General features: G+C 38.7%; 1 long non-coding RNA gene across 1 annotated transcript; it reads right to left on the bottom strand.

The window, feature by feature from the left end:
- Window positions 1–1,145: 1,145 nt before the first annotated feature.
- LOC120869242 lies at window positions 1,146–20,452 on the bottom strand. Its single transcript, XR_005722497.1, has 3 exons — window positions 20,441–20,452; window positions 20,154–20,160; window positions 1,146–1,238 (listed from the first exon to the last, which is right to left on the bottom strand). It is a non-coding gene; the product is annotated as an uncharacterized LOC120869242 (long non-coding RNA).
- Between the last annotated feature and the right edge of the window lie 7,087 nt (window positions 20,453–27,539).

Raw genomic sequence — 27,539 nt, 5'->3', positions numbered from 1 at the left:
TGGGCTGCCACCTATGGGGTCGCACAGAGTTGGACACGACCGACGTGACTTAGCAGCAGCAGCAAATGTCCTTTTTACCAGAGATTGTCTATGTATTACTTGGTTGCTCAAATTTATCTTCTAGTAGTTTCTTCAAAATATTTTATGGTTACTATATTGCCAGCAATTTTTGATGATTAAAAATTATTGTTTATTTCCCATCATTTTATTCTTGAATAAAAGTTTGTGTATAAAATACGTGAATCACATATTTCCCCTAGAACTTTGTAGGTTTTGATAGCCATAAACTAGCAATAAATATTGCTGTGAGGTATCAGGCTGTTTTCCCCTATCTCTTCACATGAGATCTCATATTTTTTCTTATATCCTCAATAGAATTTCCTCTCACATATGATCAAGCCTAACTAGTATTTCTAGGGATAGAATGTATTCATTCAATCTGTAGCAACAGATCTTCTTTCATTTCAGAGGGGGAAAAAATCTTGATTATATTTGAATATTTTCTTTTCTATTTATATATCTACTTTTTTCTATTTCATTGTTTTCACTTTCCTCAGGTATATTCTCCATGTACATGGCTATCGCATCAGCAAATTCCATTCTCTCATTACCTGAGTTCAATGTGGTCTACATTTATATGATGTGAGGTTTAATTTTCATTTCCACTTCTTTCTCTGCCAGCTTACTTTTTCATTTCCCTTTGTTGTCTTTTTATTTATTCCATGAACCCATGTATCTCTGCATTGCACTCACAATTTATAGGGAATACTTTTTCACTATGTCCTTTGGATGCTTGGAATAAATTCAGTTAATATTTTCATGGACTCCATAACAAAACTCTTCTGCTCCATGTTCATCTTGCTTTGTGTTTTCCTATTCCTTTTCTCCTTCTTATAACAATTTCACTCAAAAAAAACCTTTGAATGGTTTCATATTTTGTTTCTAAGATGAGGGAAGGTTTTCATGTGCACCAGTTTTTAAAAAAAATCAGATTAGTTTTTGTGCACCTGTAATTTTTATGGGGGGAATGGGCATAGTATGGACTGGGGCTTCCCAGGTGGCACTAGTGGAAAAGAGCCCACTTCAAATTTCAGGAGATATGGGTTTTTTCCCTGAGTTGAGAAAATCCCCTGGAGAATGAAATGGCAACTCACTCCAGTATTCTTGCCTGGAGAATCCCATGGACAGAGGAGCCTGGTGGGCTACAGTCCCTGTGGTGGCACAGAGTCAAATACGACCTAAGCAATTTAGCATCATGCGGTATGGATTAGAGGCTAGAAAAATGATTCAGAATATGACACAGAGTCATATGACACAAAGTCATGGGATGTGGGTCATGTACTTGTGTGGGTGAGTTTAGCCTCCTTTTAGCTGCCAGACTGCTTACAGTTCCCTCTTCTCTAGTGAAGACTTGAAATGATAATATATCTGTGCACTTCCTCATTTTATCCAATCTTCCTACATCTTTGTGATGTCCACTTTCAAGAAAGCTCCTGCAACCTGCCCACATACCCAATTTTTGTATTTCAACAAGGGATCTTTAGACTTGTTCCTCTGCGTGTGTCATTGAGAAACAGCTCTTCTGTTGGCCCCAACTCAGAGCTGTAGGGGCCCAGCATCCTCTATGTATGTATTTTCCTTGAACAGTTCTGTTATTATGATAATAATAAATAATATTATTTAGGACAAAGAAAGTTTGACAGTTTTAAACCAAGATCATGTATTTTTTTCCTTCTCTCATTTTTCTTACAGCATTCAGTGGCCTTCTTGAACACTAATGAGGACATAAAACTCTTCAGTTGTTGTAATCAGACACTTCCAACACACAATTTGAGGTAGTTTCACAAAAGTTAGTTATTTAAAAATTTGCTCCTGGTTAAGAATATGCATAAATTATTCTGTGTTTGTGTTCATATTTTTGTTTACTCCCCCAGTAAACTATTTCCTTTATAACTCTACAGGAGTGTGTACTTGCATATGATTAAAGCCACATTTTAAAGTGTCGTAAACAATTCCCACTTAATTATAAGCCCTGGCACTACATCTGCTTTTAGAATTTAGCTTAATTAGTGCCTGGACGAACAAGGTGACCCTGCAGGCATTGTTACCTTGCTGACACCTGGCCCCTATTTGGCCAGGTGGACACTGGCACCTTCCAGTCACCGGGTCACACTGTCCTGAGACACAAGAACACCGCTGGACACAGTCCTGCCCATAGTAATCTTCAGGACAAGCTGTAGAAAGGAGAAAAACAAAAAGCTGAGCAAAAGGAAATCAGATTTTCCTTAATAAAGCATTTCACCAGTCAAGATTTGTAAGAACGTGTAGATATATAAACTTTCTTTTAATCAAATAGGTTTTCCCGACTTGCCCTCTGTTTTCGATTTAAATGGTTACTAAGGAAAAAAAAAAAAGGACCTGTTCAAACTGTTGCTTACTTAGTGCAATTTTAGTTGATATCAGGAATTCCATCCAAATATCTAGTGTCAGACATTTATGTATGTATGTGATATGAATGACACCTAACAGGCTCAGTCTTGCTTTGCTGCGTGGCTGTCTTAGGCTGTGTGTATATGTACTAATATTGAATACAAAAGTGAAAGTGAAGTTCACTCAGTTATTTCGGACTCTTTGCAACCCCATGGACTATACAGTCCATGGAATTCTCCAGACCAGAGTACTGGAGTGGGTAGATTGTCCCAACCCAGGGATTGAACCCAGGTCTCCTGTATAGAAGGCAGATTCTTTACCAGCTGAGTTACAAGGAAAGCCCAAGAATACTGGAGTGGGTAGCCTATCCCTTCTCCAGCAGATCTTCCCAACCACGGAAGAGAACTGGGGTCTCCTGCGTTGCAGGTGATTCTTTACCAATTGAGCTATGAGGGATGCTTCCTCTTAAAGTGCACTTGGAAAATTTAGCTTACACTTCTGTGCCTTATGCTCACATCTCCAAATATTTATTTATGTATTTATTAATTAATTTCCAATTTATTGTACATTTATCAAAACAAATATGCTAAATTACTGTCAATAGATTATATCTATTAAATTAATTGCATTGATTAACAAAATCAAAAATTAATTTATTCATAAATCAACACATTTATTAATTTTCTTGCTTGTTTGTTTTGCTGCAATCTCATGCTACCAGTTCATTGAGATGCTTACCAAAATAGAGATAAAACAAAGATAAAATAAACATCTGTGAGGTTCAATCAAAGGGAAAATACTATGACAGTGTATACATTGTGTGCTTAGTTGCTCAGTCATGACCTACTCTTTGCGACTCCATGGACTGTATCCCGGCAGGCTCCTCTGTCCATGGGGATTCCACAGGCAAGTAAACTGCAGTAGGTTGCCATGCCCTCCTCCAGGGGATCTTCCAAACCCAGGGACTGAACCCAGGTCTCTCACATTGCAGGTGTTCTTTACCACCTTAGCCACCAGGGAAGTGTGTATACATAAACAAATATAATTCTTTGAACTTGTAAGAGGTGACAGAAAGCTTGGCTCTGACCTCCATAGCTGTCAAAGCAATGAAGGAAAATTGCTCAAGTACAAGGTCGTGGCTTTCTGCAGACAAGACTCTTCCGGACACTCAAGGAAACCATGATTTTTGAAGATTCTCTGGCCTAAGGAAATTTCTCCAATGATTTTCTTTGAAGAACAAACACAAAGGAGCCAGTTAGAACCTTCACTGGGAGATGTTTATGGGCTGGCTTTCACTCAAAGATAACTTGGCCACTGAGGCCTCAGAGGCAGTATCCATTAGGTTTCAATTTTCTGCCACTTGGAGCCAGGACTTTGCCTTATTCATCTTTTATTCTTGGAACAGCAGGATACTGAAGCAGAGTAATTAAGATTATTACCCTCATAAGAAGAAAACAGAGCAGCTACCTGCCTGAAGAAGATAAGCATTCTGGATATCTTTACCGCATAACCATAACTCTGCCTGATCACAAACTTGATTATCGTTCTTCCAAATAAAAGAATCTCAAGTTCACAACCACAGTCCTTCAGTCTTTAAGATCTTTACTCTTATGTGGCAGCCTGGATGGGAGGGCGTTTGGGGGAAAATGGATGCCTGTATATGTATGGCTGAATCCCTTTGCTGTCCACTTGAAATTATCACAATACTGTTAATAGGCTATACTCCAATATAAAAGGAAAAGTTGAAAAAAAAAATCTTTACTCTTTTCTGAAGTACAAGATAAAGAATGCATGTGAAGTTGTTTCAGTCACGTCTGACTCTTTGTGACCCTATGGACTGTAAGCTACCAGGCTTTTCTGTCCATGGGATTCTCCTGGCAAGAATACTGGATTGGGTTGCCATTCCCTCCTCCAGGGGATCTTCCTGACACAGGGATCAAACCTAGGTCTCCTGCACTGCAGGCAGATTCTTTACCACTGAGCCACTTGGGACATCCACCAGGGAAAATACAGAATAGTGCACAAAATATATAATAATAGTGAACAGATCAATAACAGATCACCAAGCAAACATCCTCATCAACAGCACTGGGTTAAAGAATACATTGCCAGGATCACCTCCCCACCATGCCCTCTCCAACTCATTGCCTCCTCCATCCTCCCTAAAGACCATCATCATCTTGTGAACTGTCTAAATAGTTGGAAACTGATGGATTTGATCAAAGCAAAATGTGTTTGCTAAGGATATTCCCACAATGTCTAAACCAGTGCATTTGTATGGCATCTTTAATTTATATCTGGTCCCTTAAATTTTATGTCAGTAGTTACTTGTATGATGTTGCTGTTCAGTTGCTCAGTCATATCTGACTCTTTGCAACCTTACAGACTGCAGCATTCCAGGCTTCCCTGTCCTTCACCATCTCCCAGAGTCTGTATGATTGGTAGTTATTTAAGGTCTTTGGATTTTCAGGAAATGGTTACTTTTAGGTAAGGGGAAACTACTTAATTTTGAGCTGGAAAATTGCTGAGGATAAATGAAATTGTGGAAATTTGGACAATGAATTTGACATTGTGTACATAGGAATCTCCAGTCTGCTCTGATCTTGCCAAATACATTTTCTTATCCTGACTTGAGTCCAGCATTGCTGGGGCAAGAGAGGTTGTGACCAGAGGGCTTCCTGGCTGCCTTCACTGACTTCAGCTCTCAATCAAATTCCTGCCAAAGTACTCCTCAACCTAGAATTTACTTCTGTTACTGCAATAAATCATTATGTAAAATAAATGCAAAAACATGTACTCTCTAAGTGCAGTTCTTTAAAACTGCTTTAGCATATCAAATTCATAGTAGATAGAGTGACTTACTTTGACTGCAGTCAGCCCCGATGAAGCCAGGAAGGCAGTCACAGGTTCCAATCATGGTGTCACAGCTGCCACCATTCAGGCACTTACACTTCCTTTGGCAATAAGGGCCATAAGTGCCTTTTGGGCATCCTGATGAAAGAGAACAAAACCATATGTGGTATTGTAACTTGAAGCTATCAGTGCTTAACTTCATGCCTATAGTCATGTGGTTAACTCAACATTCCAATTACTGTTCTTTGGTATTCTTATCACCTTCAAGATACTGATTCAAGGGATGGACTTATCTAAGGATACAAATGGATATGGATAGATGCCTTAGAAATACAGATGGGGACATAGAGTTCCTGAGGCTGTTCATTAATAAGATATAAGAAACTTAACCTTGAACTTCCTTGAAAATCTACCCACTTTTAGAGTATGCTCAGAAAAAAAGACAATTCACCAAAGAAGTTGGTTTTATTCCTGCCTAGAAAAAGTCATTCTTTCAGTTAATGTCTAAGTATAGTTTGTCTGATCTGGAATGATCTGGGTTTAATACACATAAGAATTCAAAAGGCAACAAGCATGGAGGAAGCATCTTAATTCTCTATTAGTGTCTCAGTTTTCATTTCCAAGGATCTTGGCTGACCATGATGATACTTGTGTAAGAGGTAGATAAATGGCCAGACTTCAAGGCAAAAGGAGACTGAACAGGGCAAAGAGTGACCTGAAAATCATATTATCTGTGCAATGATTGAAAGATTGGGGGCATTTAGCTAGGAGAAAATAGACCTAAGAAGATAGAACTGTCTTCACACATAAAAAGGAAGTCTTATGGAAAAGGAAGAAGGGAGATATTATCTTAATAAGGAAATACTCTGTGAAAGAGCTGTCCAGAATTGGAATAAGCTTTCACCATGAGGCAGTGAGTTTAAGTCCCATCTCTGCAGGAGTTTAAGTAGAAATAGGATAAGTAACTAGAAGAGAAAATGTAGCAGGGATTCAAACACTTAACTGACTTTGAAGCACTTCCAAATATGTTGCTGTCCTGCTCTATGAGACTTCTGGTGCTTTAAAGTCTTAAAATCACAGAAGTTTTAGTTTCAAGAGACCTCAGGTCCATCTGGCTCAACAATTTTTTGAAGATGAGGAAGTAGAGTATAGTTACTTAAAAATGTTATTGCACAAAATTATGTTACCTGGTAATGACAAGTTTCCTTTTTCCTGTCATATTTCTAAAATAAAAAGATGTAGAACATTTTGAAATGACTGAGATTTGAACCCTGTATCTTCCACTTGCCAATGTTATTGAGAAGTCCTTCCTTTGAGCTCCTAATTCTTTGCTCCCAAAGAGGATGATAACAGAATCACAGGCTTGTTGTGTGAACAAGTAGGGCGCCTCGCATATCACCAATCTCAGATAGCTCCCAAGTTAATGGTAGCCATTATTTTCTTTCACAGTGGCAAGATCATTGGTGGGCCTATGGCAAAACCCTTTCCCTATCTCCTTAACCTGAGTGCAAAGGTTTCATTTTTGCCTGAGGTCCTTCTTCTTGCACAATGTTTTCACTTGGAAGCACAGTTCTAAAAATGACTAAACTGAGACTGAATGACCCTGGCTTCCTTCCATTCTGTCCTCTATTTCTATGTAAGAATTGATGGTAAAGAACATTTTTGAGTGTTGCACACGTAGCAGGTTTTAGACACCAAAAAACGGGTTTTTATTGAAACTCGGATTGCTTATAATCCCTATCTATATCCCATCCTAGAATCCACTGTCTCATCTTGAGCCTCAGAGTCAAATGGCTTCTCCTTCCCTCTTTTAGTTCCCTTCTCCCCTTCTCTTTCAGGTTTAAAATATTAACAAAATCCTTCAAGATGGAGAATGAACGGAAAACAGCTAAGATCATTCTTATCAAAGGTTACTTCTCTGTTGCAGCTGTTGTATTACTTTTTTCCTTTCTATGAAAAATGACAAATGCACTTCACATTCTCTCCTATTGTTTCTTCCTTCCAAGGGATGCCAGCTCTCATAGTTGATGGATACTTCTTTGGTATACAGCATTCTTTAGTCCGCCTAAGAAGTTATTTTTCTCCCTTACTAAAATTCAATAGTGAATCTAAAAACAGAACTAGTGGTTTAAAGAGTCTCTATCTCCTCTTATTCCCCCAAATATAAAATGTTCTCATGTCTGTCTGGGTCAGTCTTTCAGAATGTAATTTTTAATAGCTTTTATCATTATTATACGATACTTAAATGTTTGGTTGCTTAATAGTGGAAAAAAGAACACAAAGAAAGAAATAGGTATAGTTGGAAACAATGAAGTGTGATATGTACTGCTGGCATGTTGCTTCTAAAAAGGAGGTTAAATTAAGAATTGACGAATATAAAAAATTCTGTAATCCCATGAGTAGGAAGTGAAAAGTGACATGGGTTTTTGTCCAAATAGGGAAAAGAAAACACCCCACAAAGTGAAATTTACATATTCATTAATTAAGAAAATGTTGAACTGTAGATATAATGATGGGTATAAAAGAATGAGCATCAGTTAAAAGGAAAGAAGAGTTAGACGCTGTTATCTGATGAATCTATATAACTGATATATGTAAAGATCTATATTTTAAGATCACTTTCACTTGAATTGAAGTGACTTGGAAAACATAATTTCTCTCTGACATATACTCATTTCAAACTGTCTGAATGGTGGTTTTGCATGTGAAAATATCATCTCTTGCTGTTTCTTCTTGAAATACAGAAAGAAAATAAGCCTTCAACTTAATTATCCTTTTAAAATCGGAACACTGAATATGATGAAATTAACCTTCTAATGAGCATAACATCTGTTGAAAGACAGTATATGCGCTAACCTCTTAATCCCGCAACTCATTAAATTTATATTGAGTATGATATGTGTTTACAAAAGTACCCATAACTTTTTTTTTCCCAAGAATAAGTTATTTTACTGACAGCTCTACGTTCTCATATAATTCTGTGACTATGTGAAAGTCTAACTTCTAGAATCACACACACATCTCTTGCTCAGATGTTCACTAAATTTAACAAGGAAACGTACGCCTGGGAGATAATGATTTCATTTGGCTTGTTGGGTCTCCCCTCTCTCATTTCCTAAAATTCCACTTTGATCATTTCTTGACCTTTGTTCTATTCTTTACAGTTATTTTTCCCAGGAAGTTTTGTTTCTTGAACAAGGGATATTTGGTTATTTTCTATTGTGTGTGTGTGTGTGTGTGTGTGCACATGTGCTCAGTCGTGTCCAATTCTCTGAGACCCCATGGTCTGTAGTCCACCAGGCTCCTCTGTCCATGGGATTCTGCAGGCAAGAACATTGTAGTGGACTGCCATTTCTTCTTCCAGGGGATCTTCCCAACCCAGGGATCAAACCCACATCTCTCGTGTCTCCTGCCCTGGCAGATTTCTTTACCACTGTGCCACCTGGGAAGCCATTATTTTTCATTAGAAGATGATTATTAATATTTTCCCCTATCCTTGAACCACCCCCTCTACATGAAGGAGATTAACTAAGAAGCAGCTGGGAAATGAATTCACCATTCTGCCATTCTGATTTGTTTAAATATTAAAGGTTACTGTATACCATGATGAAGTGAGTGACATTTGGGAAGTTTAATTAGGAAGTTAGAACAAGCAAGGTTGTGACTGTATCTTGAGACACTTAGCTCCAATGCAAATGAAAAGCATGAATCTGTTTTACAGTCTGTTTTCCTAGTAGTATTTGACCAGTTTATTCAAATAGGCACCAGCCATTGTTACACAGTTTTATTTTATTCTTAAAAACAGACACTAAGATTTGGTCTGTCTGAATAGTCATTGCTATGAGCAAGACCATTCAAGCCAAGCTTCCACTCATGTCTTGACATCTTCCTCTTGGCACAGGTGAGCTATCCTGTGGCTCATGTTTCTCAAAGCATCTTAAACCAAGTGTTATGGGTCTTCTTATAGATACTGTCAACAGAGTGGTCTGTGGTTCTAGAGGATTCCAATGCCTTCAGTTCGCTCAGAGAGACTTCTAATAAATCATACTGCAGGTTGGAGAAATGAAAGATTTCCAGGATTTGTAATCACTTAACAATTTCATGTTGCTCAAAAAATACATAGCAAGATGAGTTTACATCTATCAAGTTTGTTTTCCTCCCTGCTTGCTATCCATAGACTGGGACTTAACCACCCAGTATAAATTAAGGAAAAGTGGTGAGATTCCTACTCTAAGTTTGTCTGCTTCCTCTGACCTCTACTGAGAGAAAATGTTGATTCTTCACTCCAAACCTGGGAAGATGAAAGCCTGGTTGTTTTTGGCTGCTGGAATGCTTGCTTTTGAGCCAGCTACACCTTTTAAGGATATTTTCTTGAACCCCTCTTTTGTCGTCCTGTAATTACAGTGCATGTTGCCAAGGAACCTTTGCAGCAACTTCCAACCACGTGTTGCCTGGAACGGAGCCCATCGGACTAGTCAGGGAGCGGCTCCCGGCCTCAGCCTGGCTTTTGCAAGGCAAAGCTCTCCTCCTTCAACCCAAGGTAGTTGGCTTTCTGAAATGGAAGTACGACCAGCTTTATGTAACTTAATTTTGATTTATTCAGATGAAATATCCTTGATATCAAGAAGAAATTCTTCCTGAGAAATGTGACAGCATCAAATGTGAGAAAATCACTCCTTTCTTCCATTGCTTGAGATTTGCCATGACTGAAAAAATAATTTAAATTTTATTAATTTAATGCTTTAGTTCTTCATTGTAAGTTTGAATAATGCAATGGTTATGGGTTCTATGGGTGTATGAAACCATTTTTGTACATACTTAACTGTTTTTAGTTGGTAAAGTTTAAAATTAGGACAAATGTGAGAATTGATACTCAAAATATCATGAGTCTATGTTTCATGGCTGGTGTTTTTTGGAGAAGATCCAAAACTCATCCATATACTTGCAGAATTAGGAAAGGAAAGTAGGGAAAAAAAAAAAAACTGTTATAGGAATGACTGGGGAGAAAAGAGAGTAGCAAGGGCCAAGTTGGAGGAAAAATGAAACTAAAGCCAAATCATTTTATCCTTAAACCTATAAAAAGTACATTATAAATAATTACGAGCTTAAAAATTAAGTAGCTGACTGAACATTTTAACATGTTCCTTGGGAGTTTTTATCATGTGTTCTCCTATAACCATTTCTATGTTAAAATGTCCTAACAAATGAATATAAGGTGTTTGGTCAAGGGACTATTCTTTTTTATTATACAACAATGAGCCAACTGGCATTTTGTCATTTAAGCAAGTCACTGTTTTCATTCCAGAATAACAATTTATTTAACTTGATTGTTCCTAAAAGCAGATTGTGGAACTAACTTACTTTATGAATCACTCTGAATATGTCGCCATTTGCTATATATCGATTTATAATATTTGGTTCATATTTTCTTCTTTCTTTCTCTTTAATTCTTATCTTTTTCTTGGGGATATTTTGAATAGGAAAGGCAAATGGGAGAATGAGTTACACAGGAAAGTATGTTTTGAACCATTCTAATAAAAACTCCCATAGGATTTACAATGAATTAGAACCTTGAATTAACATTTGCCCTTTAGCATTCCGAGTGATGACCCACTCCAGCAGTGTCTCTTCAATAAATTACAACTAAAGCACAGAACACACTTACGGAGATGACAGCGGTTTCCATGGTAGCCAGGCAGACAGGTACATCTCCCTGTGACTGGGTGACACTCCTCATTCTCAGCTGAACACTGACCTACCTGTTTACAGTCCTTCCCGTATGTGCCTGGTGGACAAACTAAGGGAAAGAGGAAATGTAAACCCAATGAATTAAATTTGTCTGTGTATATATAGCTCTAAAAGTGAAAGCAGGGAAAAATTTATTAAATAAGACCATTGCCTACAGAAGTGTGCTACCCATTGGGATTTAGGTTTCATTAAATTTACTTGGGGATTACTTCAGTGTTTGATTTTGTTTTGTTCAGTCAATTTGTGACCGACTGTCAAGGGCCGGCTGCAATTTTCTTGTCACTAAAGAAACTCATAGGGTGATGTCAGGTAAAATCAACTAAAATAATAGTATAATTCATGAGGGACCACATATCTGGATAAAGAATTTTTTTTTTTTTGTGCAGCCGGTTTAAATTCTCAAGGTTGTTTCTCTCTGTGCATTAGTATGTACTGTTTTTGTGTCACTTGTCAGCTACTCTGCTGGTTTTGAATTTTTTTTTTTTTTAACAGCCCAAGCAGTAAAAGGTTTCCTTCCCAACTTCTAAATAATATCATACCATTTTGTTAGGAAAAGAGAAAGCTTTCTAGATATTTCCCAATTTCAAAGCTTACAAGTTTGAGTCAAGCAGACATTTTGAATTTCATGGTTGTATCTGATGACAATTTAAACAAATTCAGTGAAAAAAAAATCATATAATTTAGGTTGCTGCACCTAAAGTTGCATAACAATTTCTGGATCAACATTTTATCACCTCGGGGGTGTAGCATCATGAAAGAACAAACCTTTTAGAAAACCCTTACACTGGAGAAGTTATTAGCTGCCTTGTTCATGGTATCCCTCTGTTTCACCGGCTGCTCTGTGTGCCTGTGGGGTTATTTGTTTCCTCAGCATCCACAATCCTTAAAATCATTTCATCTTCCAGTTTTCTTTTTAAGTAGAAATGACAGCAATGGTAGACAAACTAGATATTCTAGCTAACTTTAAAGGCCCTTGGTTGCTTGCTTAGTATTAAAAACAAAGACTAATAAAATCTGAGTGATTAATTTTAAAAAAGAGAATTTTTTTCCTCTCTTCTTGTCTGGGATATATACAAGTAAGAGAATTAGGTGGAATCTGACTCATCATGTGAACAACTGTTTATACAGTCAGCTGTTGATCTAAACATCCTTTTTCTTGAAGAATCACTGATTATTCACATATATATCAGTAAAGCACTTATCCTGAACTTGCTAGTTATGCCAAAGAGCACATCTGGTTTGAGAAGCTGATTAACTTTACTTGTTAATGAGTGGTGAAGCAAGAAGAACTGGTCATGGCATTTCAGAGGTGACTGGAAGTGGATGTTTGTGATATTCTTACTTCCTTCACATTGTTGTCAGTAAATACATAAGAGTATCAGCCCCATTTCACTGTGATGTGATGAAAGGTACTCCCTAATGAAAGGCTCACAATCAGAAAAATCAAATGTGTGTCTTTAAAGCCTTCTGATAAACTCAGAAGCCATGATCTGTGGTTCTACAAATTCTTCGCATCACTAGGAAGACCCATTTTTGTCACGGCATTACTGAGCATAAAGCTTGACAGGGTCACAGCTAATACAGCCACAGAATTCTGTGCTCTGAGGAGAATAACAACATTAAGGAGTCAAAGTGGCTATGCTGAACACAGAAGTGTTTGTGTGATAAGCTCCAATCTCCCCATCTATTTAGCCATTTCCCGTCTTGAGGTATGGGGCCCACTGGCTTGGGGCTTTGAGGGAAGCAACATTCTGTATGATTTGCTTTGATAGACAGGGGCCTCATGATTACTGTGCTGGTCTCCAAGATCCATTGAAGGTTGTGTGGTCTAGAGGAAATGGCGTGAACTTTGAGCCAGGGAGGTTCAGCACCACTATGGACGTTATCTCTGGCTTTAAACAATTGTTTAAGACCACAGTTCACTTCAGTTCAGTTGCTCAGTTGTGTCTGACTCTGTGACCCCATGGAATGCAGCACACCAGCCTTCCCTGTCCATCACCAATGCCCAGAACTTACTCAAACTCATGTCCATTGAGTCAGTGATGTCATCCAAACATCTAGTCCTTTGTTGTCCCCTTCTCCTGCCTTCCATTTTTCCCAGCATCAGTGTCTTTTCCAATGAGTCAGTTCTTTGCATCAGGTGGCCAAGCTATTGGAGTTTCAGCTTCAGCATCAGTCCTTCCAATGAATATTCAGGACCGATTTCCTTTAGGATGGGCTGGTTGGATCTCCTTGCAGTCCAAGGGACTCTCAAGAGTCTTCTCCAACACCACAGTTCAAAAGCATCAATTCTTTAGTGCTCAGCTTTCTGTGTAGTCCAACTTTCACATCCATAAATGACTACTGGAAAAACTATAGCTTTGACTATATGGACATTTGTTGGCAAAGTAATGCCTCTGCTTTTTAATATGTTGTTTAGGTTGGTCATAGCTTTTCTTCCAAGGAGCAAGTGTTTTTTAATTTCAAGACTGCAGTCACTATCTGCAGTGATTGCAGAGCCCCCCAAAACAAAATCTCTCACTGTTTCCATTGTTTCCTCATCTATTTGCTATGGAGTGATGGGACCAGATGCCATGATCTTTTTTTGAATGTTGAGTTTTAAGCCAACATTTTCTCTCTCCTCTTTAACTTTCATCAAGAGACTCTTTAGTTTTTCTTCACTTTCTGCCATAAAGGTTGTGTCATCTCCAAACCTGGCAATCTTGATTCCAGCTTGTGCTTCCTCCAGCCTGGCATTTCACATAATGTATTCTGTATATAAGTTAAATAAGCAGGGTGATAATATGCAGCCTTGTCATTCTCCTTTCCTGATTTGGAACCAGTCTGTTCTTCCATGTCCAGGTCTAACTGTTGCTTCTTGACCTGCATACAGATAGATTTCTCAGGAGGCGGGTAAAATGGTCTGGTATTCCCATCTCTTGACGAATTTTCCAAAGTTTGTTGTGATCCACACAGTCAAAGGCTTTGGCATGGTCAATAAGATCCTCAATTTCCTCTCAGTAGAGTGGGATCAATGAGAGCTATCTCACAGATTGTTATGAGGAATAACTGAGTAGACATAGTAACACAGGGGAATCTCATTGTATTTCAGTAAAATCTGTTTCCTTTCCATTGAAACCCTTATACTTAAAATCAGGATCAACTGTTTAACATAGATGCTATACACGGGCAAATCCCATAGACACATTCAGAATAATATGGGGAAAGTATCTAATATTTAAAGACCAATGCTTTTCTAAACAAATGTTCTATATTAATGCATAGATATAGAAAACAGACTTGTGGACACAGCTGGAGAAGGAGAGAGTGGGATGAATGAAGAAAGTAGCACCTACATATATACACTACCACAGGTTAAACAGATAGCTGGTAAGAAGTTACTGTGTAATGCAGGGAGCCCAGCCTGATGCTCTCTGATAATGAGCTAGAGTGGTGGGATGAAGAGAGGGGAGGGAGCTTCAAGAAGGAGGTGATGTATATCACCAGGAGGTGATACTGGTTCTCATAACCAGCATAATTATGATTGGTTTGTATTGTTGTATGGCAGAAACCAACACAATATTGTAAAGCAATTTTCTTCCAATTAAAAAATTAAAAAGAAATAAAGATTGATAGTTTTCTAAAAAACATTGAAATCACGTGGCATGAAGTCTCTGAAATACATATAAATAAAATGTATCCACATCCTCCTTAATTGTTCTGCATTTTGAAGCTTCACAAAAATGTTCACAAATGTTAATCACTTCTCCATCCCAAGAAGAGTTGATTCTTGAACTCCAGTGGAATCAAAATTGCAGAAAATATAAATAATTATGCAGGAAAAATTGATCTCTTGAAGTTCTCAAAGTCAGTTCTTAAATGGATGTTTAAGTGTCTTTGAAGGAATTTACAATTTGGGATCAAACTCGCATCTCTTACATCTCCTGCACTGGCAGGCAGGTTCTTTACCACTAGCACCACCTGGGAAACCCCATATTGAAAACCAATAAAGTGCAAATGGAAATAAAAGCAGCAAAAGCACTTTGAATGTTATTAAAGAGAATTTTTGAGAAATACTATAGTATTTCTTAGATTATATATGCATCATGGAAAACATCTATCAATTGTCATCTGGCTGAATGACGTTGACTTGGACTTCTGAGCAATTCAAATTTAAAGCAAAACCTGCTCCTTGTCCTCTGAAGGAGTTAGTTTGTTGGCTCGTGATCCCTGATAGACTGCATTATGAGGCATGCTTTCACTCCATCTTATAAAACTGAACTCACAGAATTCTGGAACATTCTCGTTCAGCCAAGAGATATTTCCTGGATACTTACTATGTGCTAGGTTCACAACAGTGAGCAAAATCAAACATGGTACTTGTATCCTTCAAACTTGCAATAGAAGAAAGAGGAAAACAATAAAATAATCACTCAAATAAATATCTAATTTTAAAATGTTGTAAGGGGTAGGGTGCTATGAAAGAGAATGACATCAGGGGCCCTAATTTAGACTGGCAGAGAGAGGATGGGATGTGTTTTGTGTCAAATGTTCTCTGGGAGGAGATTACCATTTAACAGATCTGAAACACTAGAAAGAGGATATGTAGTGGGAAGGGAAGGGTGAGGGAAAAGAAGAACAGGAAGGAGAAAAAATTTCCAAAGGGAAAGGTCCAAGTATGTATGAGTTACTGATGTGTGAAAGCCACTCAGCTGTGTCTAACTCTTTGCGACCCCACATTCTATTCAGTCCATTGAATTCTCCGGCCAGAATACTGCAGCGGGTAGCCTTTCCTTTTTCCAGGGGATCTTCCCAACCCAGGGATTGAACCCAGGTCTCCTGTATTACAGGCAGATTCTTTACCAGCTGAGCCACAAGGGAAGCCTATGACTTACTGATATAATTCTCAAATAGTGTGTGGGCAATGGTACCTGTGTATGTATGTTAGACAATGATAAGGCGTCTAGTCAAGGCTATGCTTTTTCCAGTGGTCATGTATGGATGTGAGAGTTGGACTATAAAGAAAGCTGAACACAGGAGAATTGATGCCTTTGAACTGTGGTGTTGGAGAAGACTCTTGAGAATCTCTTGGACTGCAAGGAGATCCAACCAGCCCATCCTAAAGGAGATCAGTCCTGGGTGTTCATTGGAAGGACTGATGTTGAAGCTGAAACTCAAATACTTTGGCCACTTGATGAGAAGAGCTGACTCATTGGAAAAGACCCTGATGCTGGGAAAGATTGAGAGCAGAAGGAGAAGGGGACGACAGAGGATGAGATGGTTGGATGGCATCATTGATTCAATGGACATGGGTTTGGGTAGACTGCGGGAGTTGGTGATGGACAGGGAGGCCTGGCGTGCTGCGGTTCATGGGGTCGCAAAGAGTCAGACATGACTGAGTGACTGAACTGAACTGAATTGATGTTGTTATAAATGTTTCTCTATTGGTTTCCTATGCCCATTGTAACAAACTGTCACAAATTTAGTGGCTTTTAAAAACAAACTTATTCTCTCGCAGCTCTACAGGTTTGAAGTCTAAAATCAGGATGTTGGCAGGGCTGCATTTTTTCTGAATACTTAAAGATAGGATCTATTTCTTTGCCTCTTCTAGTTCCTAGAACCCACCTATATTCCTTGGTTTATGGCCACTTTCTCAAATCTTCTAAGTCAGCAGCTTAGCTTCTTCTTTTTATTCCGTTTCCCTCTTTATTTTTATTTATTTGGTTCTGCTGGGTCTTAGTTGCGGCATGCCAGATCTTTAGTTGCAGCATGTGGGATCTAGTTCCCTGACCAGGGATCGAACCCAGTCCCCCTGCATTTGGGTGCACAGAGTCTTAGCTGCTATACTCTCAGGGAAGTCCTATTTCCCTCTTACAAGAACCTTTTTGATTATATTAGGTCTATCAGGTAATCCAGAAAAATCTCTCCATCTCCAGTCCTTAACTTAATCACTTCTGCAAAGTCCCATTTGCCATGCAAGATAACATATTAACAGACTACTGAAACTGAGATATCTTTGAGAGCCCTCATTTGGCCTATCACAATCTCTATATTCCCAAGTATTTTAAGTAGCTTCTGATTTATCCTTAGAGATCATGTTATTAAATGGTTATGTTACTAATAATAGCTTGATGCACAAGTCATTATAGAAATCAACACAAAAATATAATTTTTTAAAGAAAAGAACTATATAATATAAAAATATGGAAAAACTATCATCAGTTATTTTAAAAAATTTTTACTTACTGGAACTAAAGGACATGTTGTAATGAATGTCACTTTGAGAATGACTTGGGATTCTTGAGAGGTCAGAGCCCAGCAAGAACCTGGGAAGCAGCTTGAGGGCCCAGATACACCTACAGTAAGACTCAAGAAGAGACTTCTCAAGGGTTAAAACTGAGAGAAGTAAAAGACTAAATGCACATCACAGTGGATTTTTCCACATCATGAACTGCTTGTTGTTCTTAGTGCTTCATGTATAATATTATTTTTCTGTTTTAAGAAAATAATTTTGGGGTTCTCCTATCTATAGAACAGTGTTTACTTTTATTAATATGTGTAAGGTCTCCTTTAAGCAGGTGCTACTGTACACATAGTAAGATAAGCAGATATTAAACCACTTGCACAAATGGTAAGGTTACTGAGTGGAAAAATTGGAACAAAACTAAGATGGCCTTAGGATGAGCTCTGAGCTTTTTTCCATTCTCTCAGGGATTTTTCTTAGAAAGTGAGAAGGGGGCTAATTTTATATAACATTGAAGAGATTACAAAGTTGGATAATAGACCAAGTTGTGCTTTAACTTAGTAGGTATGAAAATCAGCCTGGACAGTTTTATATTGACAATTTCTTATTCACCTTGTTTACTAGTTAGCCATCCAGGCCCCTGGAAGAACTGGTCAAACCAGTTTCAAGTAGTATAATCCATGCCACTTTCTAGTTTAAATCATTCTGAACCACAAAACCTCTGTGGGTGGTTTCTCTAGATTTAAGTTGTTTTTCTATATTAAAGCTGAAGTTCCAATAATTTGTCCACCTGTTGCAAAGGGCCAACTCATTGGAAAAAATCCTGATGCTGGGAAAGATTGAAGGGAAAAGGAGAAGGGGGCGACAGAGGGTGAGATGGTTGGATGGCATTACTGACTCAATGGACGTGAGTTTGAGCAAACTCCGGGTGATAGTGAAGGACAGGGAAGCCTGGAGTGCTGCAGTCCATGGGTCGCAAAGAGGCAGACACAACTTAGTAACTGAACAATACAATTAAAGCGAGATTTCACCCTTTGAATTAATCAGTGAATGTACTCCAAAATAAGACTGAATTGACAGTTACTATCTTTTAAAAATTTATATCACTTTTACCATGGAGATATGACTTGAATAGAGATAAATACCCAAAAAATTTTGGAAGGGGGAATATTGCATTTTTGATTTATTGCATTCTCAGCCATTTGAATGATTTTTATTAAAAACTGAGGAGTCATTCTGCTAAATTCAAGTTGAAACAAAGTCCATTAGACAAGTTGATTAACCCTGAAAACCTCATGAACACTGCTTCTCACCTAATTTTACAATGGGTAAACTTTCTAATAGTGCTTTTTGCTTCTAAGAAATAAGGGTTATCTTCTTCAAAGTGACTCCTGAGAGATCATTCATATCTTTACTTTTTCCACTAAAATTTAAAGATGAATGAGATCTCTACTAGAGAATGTGATGAATTTGTCTTTATTTAATTGTCTTGTCTACTGCCTTATATATTCATAATTATTTTCCATGAGCAATATATCTGGCTGGCAAATGTTTTCTGAGATGGCACACAGAATTCAAACCATACATAGAAGAAAATGCAATGAACTGACTTTTTGTCTGGAAATTTATGACTGTCTTAGCATTTGTCACGGCACAAAGTAATTTCTCATGGGAAGACCCTGTCCAGCCTAGCAAGGAGATACATTGTGTAGTCCCAAGATCACTGTGACAGTTACAAACTCCAAGGCCATCTATACCAGCACAGTGTTCCTGACAAGCTAAATAAACATAAGCAGAAAGATGCTTTAGACTGTCAAAACAAGTACCTACCCTCTCACTGGTTAAGAAAAAAAAAAAAAGCAAGTGTATAGTTTTCATGATGGTCAGAGAGGTATATGCAAATTTCATCTAATACTTTGCTTCTTACAATTTGGGATTGACCTTAGGTGGTTTATGACAGCATATTTTGCTCAGGTCCTTATCAAAGGCCTTGTGATAGATCAGCTGTCATCCACCCGTTTCTCAGAATGTCTTTGTATTAAACTAATGGTCCAGCAGAACAGCCAGGCTGACAGGCAGGTTATTTATTTGCAATCTGGTAAAAGAACTGACAACTTCATTGTTTTAATTGTTCATTTTTCATGGCTTGATGCATTAGCTCACTCAGATCTTTGTGCCTCAGTCAGAGGATAAATATATGGGGATGAGGGCATCAGAATGGCTGAGTCCATGGTAAAGTTCAAGAAGCTGCAGAGAGACCCACGGTGCCGGTTGTGATTACCAGCATCCCACAAGTATCTGGGGATTTTTTTTTTTTTGTCTTATCTATGTTCTGCATCTCTTCCTCTCTTTCAGGAAGACCTATGATGTCAGCTACTGATCTGATTGTTTCTTGAAACAATGTTCCTGGTTCTCACAGCCTATTAAGGGAGAAAGACCGGAGTGGCCTAGAGTCTCCATGTCTCAGTCAGGGTGGGGACCTGCCAGACAGAGGCCCAGAGACCTCAGATATCAAGATATTATCGAGGGCAGATATAGCTCAGTCAGAGCCTCTCCAAATTACCCTCAAGTTTTGTGTGTGTGTTGTTGTTGTTGTTGTTTTTTGCTAAATATACACAGCGTGGCCTTAACTTGGGAGATTTAATTCTAATTAATGATTCTTTGGTATGGACTGAAGAGATATATTTTTAAAATCCCATGATGAACTCCTGGTTGAGAGCTATTAATCTAGAGTATAGAACAATGCACTCAATTTACAGACAAGACATCCAAATAGACTGAATCATTTACCCAAGGTCATAGCCAATTAACAACAGAGCTAAAACTAGAACCCAGGGGTCCTGACCCTTGGATCAATGACCTTGTCATTCTCTGCATCAGATACCATTCTCTGAGCTACTGAGACACTTCAAGAAGGTTCTCCCAAGACCTTCTGCTCATCCTAAGGTGTCAGGGCATAAGATGGATGTGACCATGTGCAACTCAAGGCTTATTTCAAATGCTGGCCCTCAGAGAGAAGACAGGTCCATGGTCCAGTAATAAACATAGAGGGGGTGACTGTTAAGAAATTGGTACCCAAATCATATTACTAATTTATTGCTTTTCCTTCATATTAAAATTGAAAGCATCTCCAGGGAAGAGACAACGTTTTATTATTTTTAATATGCCTGATGCCTCTCATATAACCTAGAACACAGAAATTGCTCAATAAATATTTGTTGAAGGAAACAAAAAAGAAGGAAGGGATACTTCTCTAGTCCAATATGCATGACTGTGTGCAAGGCTGATCCTACACAAAAACAGAACACTGGCCCCCTGGCTGGTATGTGTATACATTCATTTGCTTATTAAATATTTATTCAACATTTACATTATTCACAAGGTCCTGTGCTTGGCACTGATGATATAAAACTGAATAAGCCTATTATCTGTTTTGGAGAATCCAAGAGAACTGATTCAGGAAGACATGTGAAAAATTGATATAGAACATTCTAACAAGTGCTACATACAGACATGTAAGAAAGGCCAAGGAATCTAAAAGAAATGACTAGTTTATCCTATCAGGTGGGAATCAAGGTATCCTCAGAGAGACAGCATTAGAACTGGGTCTAGAAGAGTAGAAATTCATCTGTCAGAAGGAAGAGAATGAATGAAGTCTTTTATTGAAAGTGATAGACACATTACTTCATGGTTACAGGACAGAGTTTAGGAACAAGAATGATGTTGAAGAGTTGTGCTGGTCCTTAAAAGTGAGGCATTTTTAATATCACACTGAAGCCTTGATCTGGGGCTTGCAAGTTGCCATAGAAACATCATGGCCAAACTGATGACAGTGGGCATATTGGGTTGGAGGATGGGAGCCCTTTGCGGGGGCCATTGTAGGCATCTTGCTGCTGCTGCTGCTGCTAAGTCACTTCAGTCTTGTCCGACTCTGTGCGACCCCATAGACGGCAGCCCACCAGGCTCCCCCATTCCTGGGATTCTCCAGGCAAGAACACTGGAGTGGGTTGCCATTTCCTTCTCCAATGCATGAAAGTGAAAAGTGAAAGTGAAGTTTCTCAGTCATGTCCGACTCTTAGTGACCCCATGGACTGCAGCCTACCAGGCTCCTCCACCCATGGGATTTTCCAGGCAAGAGTACTGGAGTGGGATGCCATTGTAGGCATCTTAGAGAGAGACAAAAACCTGAACTGGAGATCTGGAAAAGTATGGAGTTAAGGGGGTTGTTCCAAGAGGCTTTCTTTGAGGTGGAATAAATAGAACCAGATGACAGATTGTATAAGAGATTAGAGGAAATGCTCTTGGTTCCTAAGTATTTCTCTCATTGTTTGTTGTTATATGTTTGCTTGTTTTTGCCATATGACATCTCTCTTCCAAAATGGCCCAAAACACTTATATTTGAGTTGCAAACAGGCTAGAAAATTTTAAGACATTGATTGCAGAAGTTTATAGCAAATAAGCAAATCTGAATCAGCATTCAGTCATCCTTACATTTTTTGATAACAGGCCTTTTCAGTTTACCTTAGCAATTAAAGCACTAGTTGGAGAGGGCAGGCTGAGAGGGCAAGGTCATTGTAAGAGCTTCACAGTGTGGATAATCCAGTGGCTCAGAATTGGAAAATAGCATGTGGAACAGAAAAGGGAAATGAGGCTAAGACCTGGGGCTCACATAGGTGATGAAAGCAAGTTCCACCTGGCTCATTTTAAGGCTTGTTTTCTGAGTATATGCTCATACATGACATAAGCATTAAGGAAATGTTCAGAGTGTTTTAGTCAAAGTGACAATGTTCCTTTTTGCAATGGAACCTTCTATGCCACGGTCAGCATGCTATCTCACTGGGGCCTTCATGATGGCTGCCGCCTTTTTGTGGAACCTGGTGATTGCCATCCTCCACATGTGTGGACAGTACTAACAAATATTTGTTAACAATATTTCCTCCTTGTCAGTGCTCCAGATAAGTTAAACAGTACATAAAATTTTGAGAACTTTACAATTTCAATTTACTGTGGATGGATTTTATTAATACCCACAGGAGAAATAGGCATCTGTATGTACGTGCTAAGTTGCTTAAGTCATGTCTTTGCAACCCTCTGGACTGTAGCCCATCAGGCTCCTCTGTCCATGGGATTGTCTAGACAAGAATACTGGAGTGGGTTGACATATCCTTCTCTAGGGGATCTTCTCCACTCAGGGATAGAACCAAGTCTCTTATATCTCTTGCATTGGCAGGTGGTTCTTTATGAACAGCACCATCTGAGAAGGTCCAGGAGAAATATATCCATTTTGAAAACCAAGGGTTAATTTATGCAGGCCTATTTTTCAATCTTATGTTTTATTCAGCTACTAAAAGGTGAATTAAGTAGCATGGTTAAAATTGTGGTTAGGAGACTTTTACCCCCAGCAGATGTTCAGAATATAAGAATTCAAGCAGAGAGAGGGGAACAGTTTATAGAAATAAAAGAAGGTAAGAATGACTGGAAAGTAGGTTATGGGAAATTAGTGCATTGGAGAACTGAAGAAAGGCTCCTGACTAAAGAGCTGACATTCTCTGAGTACCTACAGTGCATCAGATCTGTTCTAAACTCTCTCCCTGTATTATTTCATTTTATAACCTGAACAACTCTGCAAGGGAATGGCTATTATTATTTTTATTTTACAGCAACAACTAAGGAAACTAAAGTGAAGTCATTTGTTCAAAGTATGCACAGTCTGGGTCAGCACTGGTGACTCAGTATCACTTTCTTAGGCATGACTTTATACTTCTTCCCAGGAGTTATTACACAAATGGTGGGATGGGGTGGGGGTAGGAACATACCCTATTGGTTTATGGGCCCTTAAGAAAGGACTGGAGGGCTTCCCTGATAACTCAGTTGGTAAAGAATCTGCCTGCAATGTAGGAGACCCGGGGTTCGATTCCTGGGTGGGGAAGATCCACTGGAGAAGGGATAGGCTACCCACTCCAGTATTCTTGGGCTTTCCTTGCAGCTCAGCTGGTAAAGAATCTGCCTGCAATGGGGGAGACCTGGGTTTGCTCCCTGGGTTGGGAAGATCCCCTTGAGAAGCAAAAGGCTACCCACTCCAGTATCTGGCTTAGAGAATTCCATGGACTGTATAGTCCATAGCGTCACAAAAAGTCGGACAAGACTGAGTGACTTTCACTTTCAGTTTTCAAGAAAGGACTTGAGATCCATGTTCTCACCTCATTTCACAGAACCAGGGTAATATATAGAGAGAAAACCTGGATGAAGATTCGTGAATTATCAGTTCTTACCCATATTACCCTGGGAAAGTCACCTCTCTGAGGATCATGTTGTTTTTTTGTTATTTCCATAACTCTATTTAGTTTTATTTTTCAGAAAATTTTATTATGAAAATGTTCAGAAAAACATCTGCAATGATGGAAATCTGATACATTCTACTTTAGTATGAGTGTGCAATAAGTTAGCTATGGTATATTCACAACCATAGACTGATAAATAAGATTAGATTCCAGAATTTTCTGCTTCTCTAGAAATAATTACGTATTAAGCTTGAGAGGCTATATCACCAATGACTGCTTTCCCCAAGATCCATAAAACTTAAGGGATAAGAGTAGAATCTAAAAAGAAGGATACCCACGTCCAATCTTCTGTTTTGGTGGATAGCACTAATCATACTAGATGCAAGAATTCTCCTTGAAGAGGGAAACATTCAGTATTATCTGCTTAGAATTCACAGATTAGATCATGTGCAGTATGGAGGTTAGACAAAGGGGGCAGACCAGGTACAGGAGATGATTACATATACTTGGCAAGGAACCCTGGAATCCCCAAAACTCAAGTGTTTCTGCTTCTACTTAAGTGTGTTAATACTCCCTTCAGAGCATACTCAAGATAAGTTTATAGATAAGTTTATAGAACCCAGGAACAGCACAGTTCAGTTCAGTTGAGACACTCAATCATGTCCGACTCTTTGTGAACCCACGAATCACAGCACACCAGGCCTCCCTGTCCATCATCAACTCCTGGAGTTCACTCAAACTCATGTCCATCGAGTCGGTGATGCCATCCTGCCACCTCATCTTCTGTCGTCACCTTCTTCTCCTGCCCCCAATCCCTCCCAGCATCAGGGTCTTTTCCAATAAGTCAACTCTTCGTGTGAGGTGGCCAAAGTATTGGAGTTTCAGCTTCAGCATCAGTCCTTCCAATGAACACCCAGGACTGATCTCCTTTAAAATGGACTGGTTGGATCTCCTTGCTGTCGAAAGGAATCTCAAGAGTCTTCTCCAACACCACAGTTCAATAGCATCAATTCTTCGGCACTCAGCATTCTTCACAGTCCAACTCTTACATCCATACATGACCACTGGAAAAACCATAGCCTTGACTAGACGGACCTTAGTCGGCAAAGTAATGTCTCTGCTCTTTAATGTACTTTCTAGGTTGGTCATAACTTTCCTTCCAAGGAGTAAGTGTCTTTTAATTTCATGGCTGCAATCACCATCTGCTGTGATTTTGGAGCCCCCCAAAATAAAGTCTGACATTGGTTCCACTGTTTCCCCATCTATTTGCCATGAAATGATGGGACCAGATGCCATGATCTTCATTTTCAGAATGTTGAGCTTTAAGCCAACTTATTCACTCTCTTCTTTCACTTTCATCAAGAGGCTTATTAGTTCCTCTTCACTTTCTGCCATAAGGGTGGTGTCATCTGCATATCTGAGGTTATTTATATTTCTCCCAGCAATCTTGATTCCAGCTTGTGCTTCTTCCAGTCCAGTGTTTCTCATGATGTACTCTGCATAGAAGTTAAACAAGCAAGGCGACAATATACAGCCTTGACGTACTCCTTTTCCTATTTGGAACCAGTCTGTTGTTCCATGTCCAGTTCTAACTGTTGCTTCCTGACCTGCATACAGATTTCTCAAGAGGCAGGTCAGGTGGTCTGGTATTCCCATCTCTGTCAGAATTTTTCACAGTTTATTGTGATCCACACAGTCAAAGGCTTTGGCATAGTCAATAAAGCAGAAAGAGATGTTTTTCTGGAACTCTCTTGCTTTTTCAGTGATCCAGCGGATGCTGGCAATTTGATCTCTGGTTCCTCTGCCTTTTGTAAAACCAACTTGAACAGCTGGAAGTTCGTGGTTCATGTACTGCTGAAGCCTGGCTTGGAGAATTTTGAGCATTACTTTACTAGCGTGTGAGTTGAGTGCATTTGTGTGGTAGTTTGAGCATTCTTTGGCATTGCCTTTCTTTGGAATTTGAATGAAAACTGACCGTTTCCAGTCCTGTGGCCACTGCTGAGTTTTCCAAATTTGCTGGCATATTGAGTGCAGCACTTTCACAGCATCATCTTTCAGGATTTGAAATACCTCAACTGGAATTCCATCACCTCCACTAGCTTTGTTTGTAGTGATGCTTTTCTAAGGTCCACTTGACTTTACATTCCAGGATGTCTGGCTCTATGTGAGTGATCACTCCATCATGATTATCTTGGTCGTGAAGCTCTTTTTGTACAGTTCTTCTGTGTATTCTTGACACCTCTTCTTAATATCTTCTTCTTCTGTTAGGTCCATACCATTTCTGTCCTTTGTCAAGCCCATCTTTGCATGAAATGTTCCCTTGGTATTTCTAATTTTCTTGAAGAGATTTCCAGTCTTTCTCATTCTGTTGTTTCCCTCTATTTCTTTGCATTGATCACTGAGGAAAGCTTTCTTATCTCTCCTTGCTATTCTTTGTGACTCTGCACAGTTAATAGTAATTGTTTTCTTTTTGCAGATTTGCTACCAGGAGAGAGGAAATTGTTTTTTGAGTATTATCCTAGAGTGTTAATTTTTGGTATTCATGTAAAATGAATCCTTAATGAAAATTTTCTTCATATCAGTGTTAAGGTCAATGAAAGTCAACAAGTGATACATATACTAATGAAACTTCTCTATTAGAGATCCGCTTAAATTCTCACCTGGCAAACAGATGTCTATCTTGAATATTATCTCCTCTTTATCAGTACAGAGAAATAAAGCATCAAAAACAGAAACACAAAAGAACCTGTTAGTGTTATATTTGCACAATGCGATAAGATCAAATAATTGTAGCAGCGTTAAGTAGATTCTTGTCAGTTCAAATCATAAAAATCATTGTTCTTAGGCCATGGCTTTTGAAAACAAATGCCTTTTCTTAATGCTGATATTTTAAAGACATATAAATATTCACTCATAAACAACCACTAAAGCTGCATTCATTTCACTGGCAAATATTAATTCAATGCTTACTATGTAGCAGGCATTCAATTTATTTACGAAAAACTCAAAATTGCTAGATCTCAGAGTTTTCTTCATAGCAAAGTCATCACCTTGTGCAAATTCCTTAATAACAAGATACTTGAAAAACATTGGCCCCTAACTTTTACAAATTACTCCTCTCAACTTTAGCTGCTTTACCTGCCAACTTTCTAAAACAAACTCCAATTCAGTTAGTAATAAAATATTGCAACTCTTATGAAGCTCTTTCCCTTTCTAGAGGGGGTTTACTTGGGCCAAAGTAAGGGACTGAAATCAACTGCTGCATGTTATCCCTCTTGCCTTACACGTTGTCCTGAGTAAGTCACATTCTTTCTTAATAATTTGAAAGCATTTTCATTTGTGCCCTGGGAAAGGCTAGAAGAGCTTTTAATATTATTAAGTCTAGATCAAATCACTCCAGTCCCAATAGGGCATAGAACTAATGCTTCTTTAACCACTCCTACTTCTTACCAATTATTCACAACTATAGTGGTGGCCTCATTAGGAAATCCTTGACATCAGTGATCAGAGGTTCCAGATGCAGGCCACTTTCATACATTTTGCTGACAACCTTTGAACCAAGCTGCCAAGTCAAATCTTACCATAGTCTTAAAACCCAAATGGTGATTCATTGTTTGCTTACAGAGAGACAGATTACCATTGTTAACTTGACCTCCGCCTCTAACTCCAAGTCAAAAATGCTGGAAGACATGGGCATCTTAACTAGAGCAAGACATAAATCAAATTACCTTCAACACCACAAAGAAATGAATGGCTGGCATCTCATGAACTGTAAAGTGCAGTGGGTTTTCCACGGAAGATGAAGTTGATGACAAAAGATCCCATTACTTAATTGAGTTTAATAAAATATGGAGGAACAAACTTTGCTATGATTTCAAATAGTTTGATGAATAAGTAGGGTCATGCTGAGAGCTTGTTAACTGCACAGTTCTTGTGACTGAAGTTTTTCTAAGAGTAGGAGCGAGAAAAGAGACAAACTATCCAGAGATGTGTATAATGCCTTC

The sequence above is a fragment of the Oryx dammah genome, unplaced genomic scaffold, assembly GCF_014754425.2.
Source record: "Oryx dammah isolate SB20612 unplaced genomic scaffold, SCBI_Odam_1.1 HiC_scaffold_2, whole genome shotgun sequence".
In the NCBI taxonomy this organism is placed as follows: Eukaryota; Metazoa; Chordata; class Mammalia; order Artiodactyla; family Bovidae; genus Oryx; species Oryx dammah.
The sequence above is the reverse complement of the archived record's forward strand: the minus strand, read 5'-3'. Positions and strand labels throughout refer to the sequence as shown.